Here is a 13,445-nt window from a genome sequence, read left to right on the forward strand (position 1 = left end):
CTTTGTCTTATTTTTCAATGTCTAAAATTACACTCACCATGCTGTAAACATTTGGAAGTAATGACTGAAATTTGGCTAAGTATCCGTTGTGCAGGGGACAGTAAGTGAAAAAAAGCAACCGTCAGGACCCGTCTGAATGGAAAATTTCAGTGCTGTTTTTTAAACTCCTGCACTTCCTTTAAGAATAAGGAAACTTTTATGTCTAATTGGAGTTGCTGGCTGGCGAAAAGCTGCCAGTGTTCCTGAGGTTTATGGGAGCGTGCCACTGTACTTAACGGTTTCTCCAGTTGCGGGGGAAGCCTCTCTTCTACCCTCTTAGATTCAGTTGTTGAGGCCTGTGAAATAAACTGACAAAGGACAGATTAGCAAGAGAAAGGGCAGATTTTTATTTACATATGTAAATGGAAGTTCAGAGAAAAATGTAACTTAAGGCAGAATTTACAGCTTATATACCATCTTAATAAGAGAAGGGGACAGCAAGAAAGGGCACTTAGGGGAAAACAAATGACTTTTAGGAAAGATAAATGGGCCCTTAGGAGAATAGGTAGGAGAAAAGATAGTTCTATGACAGTGTCTTTTTAGATGTGGCACTGAAACTCCCAGGAGAGGATTTGACAGTTGAGTCCTTTAGGGAGGTTCTGCTTTTAGTTAGATAAAGGGAATTCAGGAAAAAAGCCTCTTCCTGCATCTGTTGATTCTCAAATGCATTCAGCTCGAAATGTTTTTTATGCCCCAGCGGTGTATTCTGGACCCTTTTATTTCCCCTGTCTAAAACTTTCCAAGAAGTTTCACAGACCAGAAGCCAAGTTGGTGGCTGTAGAGAGAAGATTCAGGTTAGAAGTTAGGAGAGAAGAGATCTGCAAAGGGAAGGAAGGCATAGATGTATGGAGAAACAAAAGGAAAAGCAAAAATTAATAGTTGGAGCAGATTATATAGACTCAGTTTTTGAGTACAGAGGGCAGTCAATCCAAAGGATTTCTAGATGTTGGTCTTAAGGCATCTTTATTTAAGCAGTGGAGTCAGGATAGTAGTGGCAGTCTCACACACGTGGTTATTTCCCAGAGCTCAAAGGACCATGTTCTGGTGAACTTCCTGAGTGGCCCAAACTGTAGTGGTGGTAAATCCCTTAAAGTTACATCCAGCTTCAGTTTGCAGGGCTTCAGGAAAAGGGCAGTTTTAGTTCTTAGTAATGCCAAGTCAGAAGGATGGTAGAAAATTGGAAATGTTAATTAGTGACAAAATGCGCAAGATGGCAGGATCCAGCTTACAAAGAGGTGAAAATAGCTCAAGGAGAATGAACAGGACTAGAATCTGATAATCCACATGGGTATATTATACTTTTCCATTGAAACATAAAATTTGTCTTTATAATCACCCTAGTTTTGTAAAAGGTAATCAAGGTAAGACGGTTTTTGTTTGCAAAACGAGTCTAGTCTCATCAAACTTGGCCTGATTGTTTATATAAGTGCAATGAAAATAGTAATTGATGACACAGGCCTTTTGAACTTTTATTAGGAATCCCAGATGGGACTTTTAAATTCCTCGAGTCTAGGAAGCCAAGCTGAGAACTTGCCATCAGACTTCCCGTGCATGCCTTCACATTTGGATGAATCCCTCCTTCTCCAGGTCCCCAAAATATCTTAAGCTTTCTGGTCCTGCCAGGAAGTGGCCTTCCTAACTCACCCGTAAGGCTGGGACCCCTGTAACCCAGGCACTAGGCAGCTTTCCAGGAGGGCTTTGTAAGCACTGGCTCCTTAAAGTCAGCCTTATTAATTCCTTAAAACTGGTCATATCTATGCACATCATCCTCAAATATGACATTGCAGTCAAAGCCTTGGTAATATAATCAGTGTTTCCAGTTGTGTCCTGTTAACAGGGAGAACAAATTCTTATTGAACTTGTTCAAATAACTATATTGCCATGGAAATAAGTATTCAATAAGAGTTTTTTCCAAATTTTGGAGGGTTCAGACAGGGAGAAAAGATAAATGCTTCATTTTTGTTTACAAAGATATGATCTACTAAATTGCTGTAAGTGCTAGATAGCTTAAGAGAAAAGGCATTCCTTAAGTCCAGAAAATAGAACATTAAAGAACCAGTAATAAGGGACTTCCCTGGTGGCACAGTGGTTAAGACTCCGCACTCCCAATGCAGGGGGGCCCCGGTTCCATCCCTGGCCAGGGAACTAGCCAGGACTAAGGAGCCTCAACTAAGGAGGCTGCCTGCTGCAACTAAGGAACCCACCTGCTGCAACTAGGACCCGGCACAACCAAATAAATAAATATATATATTTATTTATTTAAAGAATGAAGAACCAGCAATATTCCAAGCAAAAGTCATAGAAGGAATCGTAATCATTCTTCATCACTCTACTCAGTCCCATGTGATAAATTCAGGTCTTTCTTCATTTCGGTTAGCAATTTCATGAACCCATGAGCTTCTCCGTTAGTTCCGGAAATCCTTATTAAGTCCAGTGGTGTGATCTTAAAGTTATGTAAGCCTGTACCTCAGGGTACCTGTTACAGTCTTTTCCATGGATCTCTGAGAAGATCTTGAAAATGAAGCCTGTAGCTGATTACAAGAGTTTTCAGGAAGGCTTCAGAGTAAAACAATATCTGTGAATGACAAAAAGCTTAAAATGGCTATGGTTAAAGGTCTGATGAGTTCATTAAAATGTAGTTGAAAAGGAAATTTGGTTGACTCTGTGACATTCAGCATTTCAAGATAAATGGAGTTATGACATTATACCAGGACATATCATAGACAGCTATTGACATTAACAAACTTCTAGAAATTTCATACAGTTTCTGAAATACTTATATTAATAACACATACCCATGGAACTATAATCTAGGGAAGGTTAAGCATCACTTATTTGACAATGCTTGCCATGCAATTTAACATATCAAATAAACCTAATTAGTTTAACACCTCTCTTTTTACGAAGTGAGAGAACAAATCCTTTGAGGTTTTCCAGGGGCCCTCTGGGAAATCTCAAAGTCAGAGGTCAAGAAGACTTCATTTAGAATTTGATTTGGAGAAGCTGTTAAAAGGTTTGAATGCTTAATTAAATAATATTATAGGTCACTGTGAAAAAATACTTACCTATGTAACCAAAGTGACAGTAATTGCTTTGTCTCATTAAATACAGACCAATAATCCAAGAAACTCCGTCCTTTTAACAGGGAATTTCAACCTCTAGTTTTGCATTTGTACACTATTGAGCTCTTCGTGTGTGTGTGTGGGGGGGGGTGGGGGGTGAAGGCAAGTACAGCATTTATTGCAGGCACCAAGCAAGGAGATCAGGCAGTTCATTGAGCTCAGTTTTTTAAAATTATAAATAAATGCATTCAGTCTTAGCCAGCCTGACCACATGAATAAGATATTCTCCCCGCCCCCATTCCCTTCTCTACCTCTCCTCCTCCCCCCACCATCTGCAGCCCCTTTACAACTTTCTATACCCATTCAGGTTTTTGTCTTTACTTTCCTCTTTCTCATTCTGGTAAACCATTTGACAACCTCTAAGCAACTACTTTAGGACAAAATTACTCTCCTTTTTTCTTTAACAAAAACACATCCTTCATTTCTTTCAGACCTTTCAAGATTGCTTTCCTTCTTTATTGTTTCTAGTATTTTTATGTATATTGATTAGAATTCTTAACCCTTAGTAACCTTAATTTCCAGTGAAAATGAGGAATTAGACAATTGTGAACTGTCACATCAGAATTCTGTAGTAGATTAACAAATTTATGAATACACCACCTCAATTTATAGAAGCATATGTTTCTTTTTTTTTCTTAATTAATTAATTTACTTAGTTTTGTCTGAGTTGGATCTTCGTTGCTGCACATGGGCTTTCTCTAGTTGCAGCGAGCGGGGGCTACTCTTCATTATGGTGCACGGGCTTCTCATTGTGGTGGCTTCTCTTGTTGCAGAGCACAGGATCTAGGCATGCAGGCTTCAGTAGTTGTGGCGCACGTGCTCAGTAGTTGTGGCTTGCAGGCTCTAGAGTGCAGGCTCAGTAGTTGTGGCACACAGGCTTAGTTGCTCCACGGCATGTGGGATCTTCCCAGACCAGGGCTCGAACCTGTGTCCCCTGCACTGGCAGGTGGATTCTTAACCACTGTGCCACCAGGGAAGCCCAGCATATGTGTCTTTATAGTACAGTTTTTTTGAATGTGGTAAAAGGACATGTTTATCAACAAACCCAAACATGTTTAGTCCCTCTGTAAAAATAAGTCAAAAGTAGATAAATTTATGCTTAGTAATTAATGTTTCAGTAGTTTATCTTTTTTTTCAGTATTTTATCTTATTTGGACATTACCTAGACCCAGATAAAGACACTTCTTCACTTGAAATTCACACTGAAGATAAAACTCTAGCTTTAGACCATAACCTTTCACCTTGGGTAATGAAACCTTGACATATTTGAGGGAAAGGTGGAAAACAAAGGTGGCAATCAGAGCAGCTAAGGAGAAGACAGATCACTAAGGAATTTAAGCGGTATTGCTACCTACAGAATTTCTGCTGTTGTTGATGCACATTTGGAATAAGCAGACTGACCACCGTCTTTACACACTTTAAATATCTGGTATTGTTTCACAAGACCTTCATTATCATTAAATCAGCAAATTGCTGCCTGTTTTGATTGGTAGCTAGCGTAGAAAATGATCACAAGAATATTTCCTACTAGAAAACCCTAAAACCCACTCGATTACAGGCCTGCAAGTGACCTAAAATTGTCCCACTCTTTAGCTCAGCAGCTGTCAATATTACAGCACCAATCACAGGTCACACTTTGCTCTCAGTTCCTTTTTAACCCTTATTACGAGACCTGCTTCATGGCTTTTAAGGAGCACAGTGTTGCAATGTGCACCAGATTTAGTCATTGGTAATTTAAATATTTACGAAAATGTCATAAAGCTTCTGAAACTTCTCTGACAAATGTCAGATCTGCATATCATCACTTTTAAATAGAGTGTGCAGAAGTAACTCTAAGGTTGCAGCAGAGCACATTTATTAGAGAAATCTTTAAGCACAGAAATACGGTTCCCTACAAATATTCATCCTGACATCATCTGCACCTAAAAGAAAACGATGAAAGTTCTGTGATATCCAGTGGCTCTGGACCAGGGGTTGGTGAACTACAGGCCACAGACGAAATCCAGTCTGCGGTTGTATGGCCTGCAAAGTAAGAATGATCTTTACACTTTAAAAGCATTGTTGAAACATACAATAATAAGGAGAGGAGGGGGCTTCCCTGGTGGCACAGTGGTTGAGGATCTGCCTGCCAGTGCAGGGGACACGGGTTTGAGCCCTGGTCTAGGAGGATCCCATATGCCGTGGAGCAACTGGGCCTGTGAGCCACAACTACTGAGACTGCACATCTGGAGCCTGTGCTCCACAACAAGAGAGACCGTGACAGTGAGAGGCCTGCACACCGCAATGAGGAGTGGCCCCCGCTCGCTACAACTAGAGAAAGCCCTCGCACAGAAACGAAGACCCAACACAGCCAAAAATAAATAATTTTAAATAAAAGAAGAAGAATATGTTACAGACGTGTGTGTCCGCAAGGCCTCAAATGTTCACTATCTCGTTCTGGGAGTTTGCCCCCCATTCTCTAGACCTTCCGCAAATATGGAAGGTCGAAAGTCCTTCCCACTGCACTTCTCCATAGGGTGATTCCAGTGTGTATTTGTCAGAATGAAATATACATTTGAGACATCGCTCACTTCTTTGTTGAATGTAATCATAGGGTTTGTGTTTCAATATTTACACTATAAAGTATTTCTTCATACCAGTTTTACTAGATTGGCAACAGCCTGCTGCAAAGTGCCTAAATCTTTGGGGGAAATTACATGATTTTGTTTTCGTTATAAAGGAAATTCCATTCCCTGCTATAAAGTCCAAAAATGCTACTTGCATTCAGCTTTTGAGTTGATTTCCAGAAAGATGAGATCATTTGACCATTTTTTTCTCATGCCATGTAAAATGTGTCATGTGGTAATGTCAAGGGACTAATAAACTATCGTAGTCGTGTACACATTTTTTTACTTTCCAAAAGGAGAAGTTCGAAATCCTTTCCACAATTAGTACTTGTTTGTTTTGGCTCTTTTAGAACTAAATTACTCAATAGCAATTAATAAATGAATCATTTTAAGAAATAGGTATAATTTTCGTTTAATGTATTATAAGGCATTGTTTACTCTCAAACATTTCCATACTTTGGATATTTCTGAGTCATTTATCAGTGTGACCATTAGGTAAACTTTCCAAGCTAGTACAGGGTTTCCTGGTTTCATTTTGGTGCAGATATTTGTTCTACTAGCAATTATTTAATAAACATAGGTGGTCGTGAATCTATACAAGGAACTAACCATTTTCAGGTGATCTCAGACTTGCTTATTCACTTTTTCTGTTTGATTTGCCAATGCCACAGTTATTTTTCTAGAAGATAGAATTGTGTAATTTTATACACAATTCTGCTGTAATCTAGGCTATATGTCAGCATTAATCACCTCACTATAGGTGAAAGTATTAAATGATACTGTTCTGAATAAGACTTCTGGTAATGTTTTATCCCTGGTTTCTATTTAATGTATCTGTACACTTATATAAAGGCAGGGCCACATGTTTAGTTATACAGTTTGTGCACTGCACAATGGTACCCAGTTGGGGGAGGGGGTTAGTACAGGCTGAAGCCTCACGGTATGTGCCTTGGAAGAGTTGCGTCTCACGACACACTTTTTTCCAATTTCTGAGTGAAGGGGGCTGTATAGGCCAGCAGCAATCCTGTTCATGGGAAGGATGTTTAGTAATTATGACTTTTTTTGTCATTAGTCTTAAGTGATACTGCAGTAAATTTCTACTCCAAGCCTGGGTGATTTACAAGGTTAAAAGCTAATAACTTTTCAATTAAACATTAATGATCCATAAGTACACAGCATTCTTAACTTTATGAGCTCTGGAGTAAATGCATGAACCTTCCAGCTTCACACAATGAAGGGGGACATATTGGAAACAGAAAAAACTTACTGCATAAGCCACATATGTCTAGCGTCCTATCTTTGGCAATGACCAAAGTGCCTTACAAGATGTAAAACAAATTAGAATTTCCGGGCTTCCCTGGTGGCGCAGTGGTTGAGAGTCCGCCTGCCGGTGCAGGGGACGCGGATTCATGCCCCGGTCCGGGAGGATCCCACATGCCGTGGAGCGGCTAGGCCCGTGAGCCATGGTCACTGAGCCTCCGCAACGGGAGAGGCCACAACAGTGAGAGGCCCACTTACTGCAAAAAAAAAAAAACAAAACTGCTGGACAGACCTGAGGGGTCAACCCCTCTTCCACTGGCCAGTTCAACCTGGAACAACCAACTTTCCTCCCCTTCCTGGTCATCTGGCTGACCTGTGCCCACAGAACCCCTTTGTCTTGGAGGTGGGGACGGGTTCCTCTGCCTTATCCCATCCCCCGTTTTTCTGACGAAGGTGTGGCAGGGCAAGCAATGGACCAAGACCTTTCACACTAGGTGAAAGCAATCACCCACTGTAAAGGTGAGGGCTGAAAAGGAGTTAGGATTGCTTTACTCCAGCTCTTTTGTTCCACCTCTGAACAATACACCTCTCAGATACCACCCTACCACCCATACCCAGTACATACATCTCACTCAGTTCCTCCCTGGCCATTCCAGAACCTTCCTAGAGAGGTCATCACTGCCTGTCCTAAAGTCTGGTCACTTTATTCCAATAAGCTTACCGCCATTTAACTTTCTCCCCACTTCAATTCACCCCCAAACTTCCCGAAAGACATTTCTGCTAAAGAGAAAAGATGAGTTTTTAGGGAGCTTGGAGAAAGTGAGTTAACAACATTAAGTCATTGGGCCAACCTGGATGGATGTCTGCTCTGTGTCAGGCCTTGGACTCAGCCATGAGTGGGACAGGAGTTGACCAGTCTGGGGAGGAATACAGTCAGGCCCGTCCCACCACTCTCCCCTCATACGTATCCTTACTCTTCTCTCATCCAGACATCCCCCTTGCCCCTGCCCAGCCCCTCTAAATTAGCAAGGAGAACAAGGAACCTGAGAGGTGGAACATTCTTACAGAATCCAGTAAGTTACCAAGCTCTGAGGACACCATCCCTGACCTTCTGATGACCCCTGCCCAGTTCAGGCCTGGGCCTCACCTCTCTCTCATGGATCACTGTACCCGTCTCTGGGTTCCCTTCCTCCACTATTTCCCTCTTTGGCATCTATACCACATATGGGCTGCTACAATGGACTCTTTTTTTTTTTTTTCTTTTTGCGGTACGCGGGCCTCTCACTGTTGTGGCCTCTCCCTTTGCAGAGCACAGGCTCCGGATGCGCAGGCTCAGCAGCCATGGCTCACGGGCCCAGCCGCTCCGCGGCATGTGGGATGTTCCCGGAACGGGGCATGAACCCGTGTCCCCTGCATCGGCAGGCGGACTCTCAACCGCTGCGCCACCAGGGAAGCCCTGGCAAGCGGATTCTTAACCACTGCGCCACCAGGGAAGCCCTACAATGGACTCTTGAAAACACATACAGACTGGTCAAAACTTTCAAAGGATCAAGTTAAAACTCCAGGTACGGCATTCAAGGCCCTTCTCAGGAACCTCTAATTTATCTTTGCACCTTCAACTCCCAATATTTACCCTTCCAACGACACAAAACGTGGAATGTTTCCCAGACATGTCCTGTTTAGTCCCACCTCTGTACCTCTGCCCAGAGTGCCCTCTCCCTCTTTACACCACTCCTTACCTGCTGGGAAAACTCCCTACCACCTCAAATGCCATGTGGTAGGTTAAATATGGCCACAAATTTTTGGAACTCCTCCTCACCCCTTTTATCTGGGCTGGTCTTGTGACTTGACACTATTGCCATTTGGGGTAGGGCGGTTCCTGAGCATGAGAGAGCATTTAGCCGTATGCGTGTCGTCTGCCCAGTAGATGCTAGAATCACACCCCGAGTCATGACAGCCAAATATATCTCTAAACATTGCCAAATGTACTCTGGTGAGCAAAGTCACCTGTGGTGGGAACCACTGGCCTAGAGGAAGGCAGGGAAACAAGAGGGCTTCCCAGTTCACTCCAGGAAGCCGGGCTGCCCATAGACTGACCTGGAATACTCAGCTCAAACTATTGAGAAGAACAAAATAAACCTTTATGTTTTTTGAGCCTCTGGGATTTTGTCAGCACTTTGTTAGGGCAGCCTTGCCTTATCCCAGGTAAACTAATGTGTCCTCTCTGATCCCTGTTTCCCCCCAACCAGACTGGCTGCTCCCAGAGGGAGGTACCATGTTTGAATCACGTCGGGTGTTACCCCGCGGAGGGAGGCCCTGGCATCTTGCAGGCTCACTCTTGGCTCTGGGAGGTGGAAAGAGCAGGAGGAAAGGCACCATCCAAACACCCTTTCTGCAGTCCCAGTGCCTTGGCCACTTGTCCCTTGCCGGCCTTGCTTCTGAGCAGGGTCTGGCTCATAGTAAATACTTCCTAAATGCTTTAGGGGTGAACAAATGAATGATGTGCCCACTCATTTGTGCCCATCTGTCCGAGTGGTGTGAACTGTATCCATCGGGAGAGTGTATCAGTTTCCTATTGCTGCTGTAACAAATTACCGCAGACTTTCTGGCTTAAAAACACAAACACAGTTATTATAGCCCTACATATCAGAAGTCCAGAATGAGTCTTGCTGGGATAAAAGTCAAGGTGTCAGCAGGCCTGCATTCCTTCTGGAGGTTCTAGGGCAGAATTTATTCCCCTGCCTTTTCCAGCTTCTAGAGTGTGCCCACACTCCTTGGCTTGTGGCCTCCCTTCATCTTCAAAGCCAGCAGTCACATCATTCTGACCTCTGCTTCCACTGGTCCCATATCCTCTGACTCTTCTGCCTCCCCTTTCATTTATGAGGACTCTTTGATCACACTGGGTCTGCCTGGGTAATTCAGGATTATCTTCCTGTTTTTTCTTTTTTTATAAATTTATTTATTTTTGGCTGTGTTGGGTCTTCGTTTCTGCGCGAGGGCTTTCTCTAGTTGTGGCAAGCGGGGGCCACTCTTCATCGCGGTGCGCAGGTCTCTCACTGTCGTGGCCTTTCTTGTTGCAGAGCACAGGCTCCAGACGTGCAGGCTCAGTAGTTGTGGCTCATGGGCCTAGCTGCTCTGCGGCATGTGGGATCCTCCCGGACCGGGGCACGAACCCGTGTCCCCTGCATCGGCAGGCAAATTCTCAACCACTGCACCGCCAGGGAAGCCCGCTGATCAGCAACCTTCATTCCATCTATAACCTTAATTCCCTTTTCCCATGTAACCTAACATATGCATAGGTTTCAGGGATTAGGGCCTAGACATCTTTTGGGGGCCATTATTTCTCATACGACGGTGTCCAATAAGTATTTGTTGAATAAATGAACAATAATGAAATAATGAACAAAAATTAATAAATTAACAGATGTGATTCCTTCACACGGACCTCTGTGATGTGAACTCATTCTGGACAGCTGAGTATCATTAACCCTGAATTCTCTTCCCACTTGCCATTTATCAAATGCTTGTAACAGACAAGAAAACAAGAAGGCTGAGGGGTCGGGAGAGGACGCCTCTGTGTCCTTGGAAAAGTCTGAATTCTGTGCTGTGACAACTTCCTCCCATTTTCCTGACAGGCAGGTGGATTATCCCCACTTTATGGGTAAAGAGATTACGATTCAGGAAACTCACAGCTCAGAAGAGTCAGGACGCCACATTTATAGGCCTACTTTGTCACTCTGGGTCCTGGTCAACCCATCTCTGAAGCTGGGCTGCTCACTGTCACCAGGCCCAGCGAAGGCCTACGGCCCGCGCAGCCCTGGCACCCCCTGATGTTACCTGGTGCCTTCCCCTCGCCTGGCTCATCGGGCTCTTTTGCGCCCCGCAGCCGCCAGGGGGCGCGCCCTGCATACAGTTTCCTCGCGAAGGCGGGCGGCTGGTCTTTGGGTCTGGGTAAATCTGGGCCCCAGGAGCCTGTGCTCCCAACTCCCTTCACCAGGCCGGCCTAGCTGACAAGAACCCCACGAGCAAGGAATATGATAGGGCTGTCTCACTAACAAACACAGATGCAAAATCCTATACGAAACGCTAGTAGACAATGTGGCAGTATGTAAAAAGGATGTCAGAGCACCCAGATGGATTTATCCCAGAAATTTGAGGTGGGCTTAGCATTAGAAAAGGAATCAGAATACATGGATAAAAAAGGAATATCTGTCAATGTGGCACATCACATCAAGAGAAATATGAATCTCTCAGACGTGGCGGGGGGAGGGAATGTTTGATAAAATTCAACATTCGTTCGTGATTTAAAGAAAATCTTGGTAAAAGGTGAAAGCATTTCCTTTAAGAGTCAGAAAAGACTAGACGTGTCCATCATCACCACTGTTCAACATTGTCCAAGGCTTGAGAGCACAGCAAGGCAAGATAAAGATTTAAAATGATAATGAGGGAATTCCCTGGTGGTCCAGTAGGTAGGACTCCACCCTTTCACTGTCGAGGACATGGGTCGTCCAGGAACTAAGATTCCACAAGCCATGCAGGGCAGCCAAAAAATAAAAAAATAAAATGATAATGACTTGAAAAAAGAAAGAAAATTATCAGAACTTCAGAGGCTTGCAACCCTATCAGATCCAATTTCCCCACAAAATTAATGCTATACTCCCTATTCTGAAATGAAATTCTTAGAGAATATAATCTGTCCACACATATATTTTCCAAAACTCAATACAATTCTTTTATTGTAATATAAAAGGTTAATAAAAGACAAATAAAATTGTATGAATTATGATGTGTAAATTCTTGGGCACAACAAAAAACTCCCTTACAAATTTTCAAATCTCCCCCCAGGGGGCAGTACACCTCATTGAGAACCATTAGCCTACTTAGAAAACCCACCAAAACACACACACAAATCCTACAGTTAATTAATTAAAATAATTTTTAAATGTACCAAGTCTTCCAGTACAAAATCAATGTACAAAAATCAATTTAACTTCTATATAGTAGTAACAAGCGATCAGGAAAAGTCATTTGTAAAAGTACCATTTATAATAGAAATAAAAATGTACCTAGGATCGAATCTAAAAGCGATGCAAGAAAAAAATGTTAAGATATTTTTAAACACCTAAATTAATATGTCGAGATATCATGTTATAAAGCACCTCCAAGCCCCTGACTTCCTTGTATCCTCCCCCCATGCAGGGAACAGAGATTATTATCATCCCCACTGGGCAGATGTGGAGACTGAGGCCCAGGTAAGTAAATGACCGGGCCTCCTGCCTGCCATTCCTGGGCAGCAAGGGAAAACCCCCTCAACCCATCTCAGCGGCATTTGGGAGCAGGAGGCAGTAACCCTTCGAAGCAGGAGGGGAGGGTGGAGATCAAAGGTAAGGCCCTACCTCAGTTTCCTCCACCCAGATGCCATACCTATCCCCTCCCTCAAACCCGGAAGAAAAGAGCAAATAATGATTCTGGGGAGACCAAGTCCGAGCCTGAAGGGCCCAGAGAGATGCCTTCCCTGCCCCCAGCCCCAGTGGAAGGGAAAGCGGGCCAGAAAGGCGCAGTGGCTCCAGCGTCGCACAGTGAGGGCCCCAGGCCCGACCCCAGCTCGGAATGCAGCCCTGGGGCGCGGATGCTCTGGGGTTTGAACAATAACTACTTCGACTGTTTGTCTGCTCGGGCCCTGAGTGAAGCCCCACCCGGCGCTGCCCAAGCAGAGTGAGGACTCCGCCCGTCAAGGCTGGGCTCTGAGCCGGAGGCTGAAGCCGGGAGAGCAGAACCACCGGCTTTGAAGGGGCCTCCCGGGCTGGCTGCCCGGCTTTCGCGGTGGGGGTGGAGAACTCTCAACGTGTTAGCCTTGACTCAACGTCGTAACAGTTGTTGGAGCTGGCCTCTCTCCACCCTGGGACGGTCATTCGCAGAATGATTCTGTAGTGGTGACGACCCTCTCCTCCCCTCCAGCCTAGACTCAGCCTGGCCTTGGAGGAACAAACAGGCCCATTAACCTATTCTCCCAGCTGAAGAGCAGTCTTTCCGAAAGGTTAGTTCTCATACTCCCAAGAACACAGAAATGACGTTTTTAAAATGTCTTTTTTTTTTTTCTTTCTTTACTCCTGGTCTCAAGAGTTTGAAGCTATAGATAAGAAATTGGATTTGTATTCTAGAAAGTTCAGTTGGCTGTGGGAGAAGGGATCTGAGGGGCAGAAGGGGTCCTGGGGAGAGTGGCGGTTGTTTATTTTATTTTTGGCTGCATTGGGTCTTCATTACTGCGTGTGGGCTTTCTCTGGTTGCAGCGAGCGGGGACTACTCTTCGTTGCGGCGCGGGCTTCTCTTGTTGCAGAGCACAGGCTCTAGAGCGCAGTCTCACTAGCTGTGGCACACGGGCTTAGTTGCTCCGCTGCATGTGGGATCTTCCTGGACC

General features: G+C 44.1%; 1 protein-coding gene across 2 annotated transcripts in view; it reads left to right on the plus strand.

Moving 5' to 3' along the window:
- The first annotated feature begins 12,324 nt into the window (after positions 1-12,324).
- CAPN5 (calpain 5) overlaps positions 12,325-13,445 on the plus strand; it is a 57,995-nt gene continuing 56,874 nt past the window's right edge. Inside the window, exon 1 of one of the 2 annotated variants that reach the window (XM_067750448.1) lies at positions 12,325-12,411. The gene's annotated coding sequence lies outside the window, so the exon portion shown is untranslated. Of the gene's footprint in view, positions 12,412-12,778; positions 13,065-13,445 lie in introns of those variants that run through there. The other variant, XM_067750450.1, reaches the window with a different exon arrangement.

The sequence above is a fragment of the Pseudorca crassidens genome, chromosome 9, assembly GCF_039906515.1.
Source record: "Pseudorca crassidens isolate mPseCra1 chromosome 9, mPseCra1.hap1, whole genome shotgun sequence".
Taxonomy (NCBI): Eukaryota; Metazoa; Chordata; class Mammalia; order Artiodactyla; family Delphinidae; genus Pseudorca; species Pseudorca crassidens.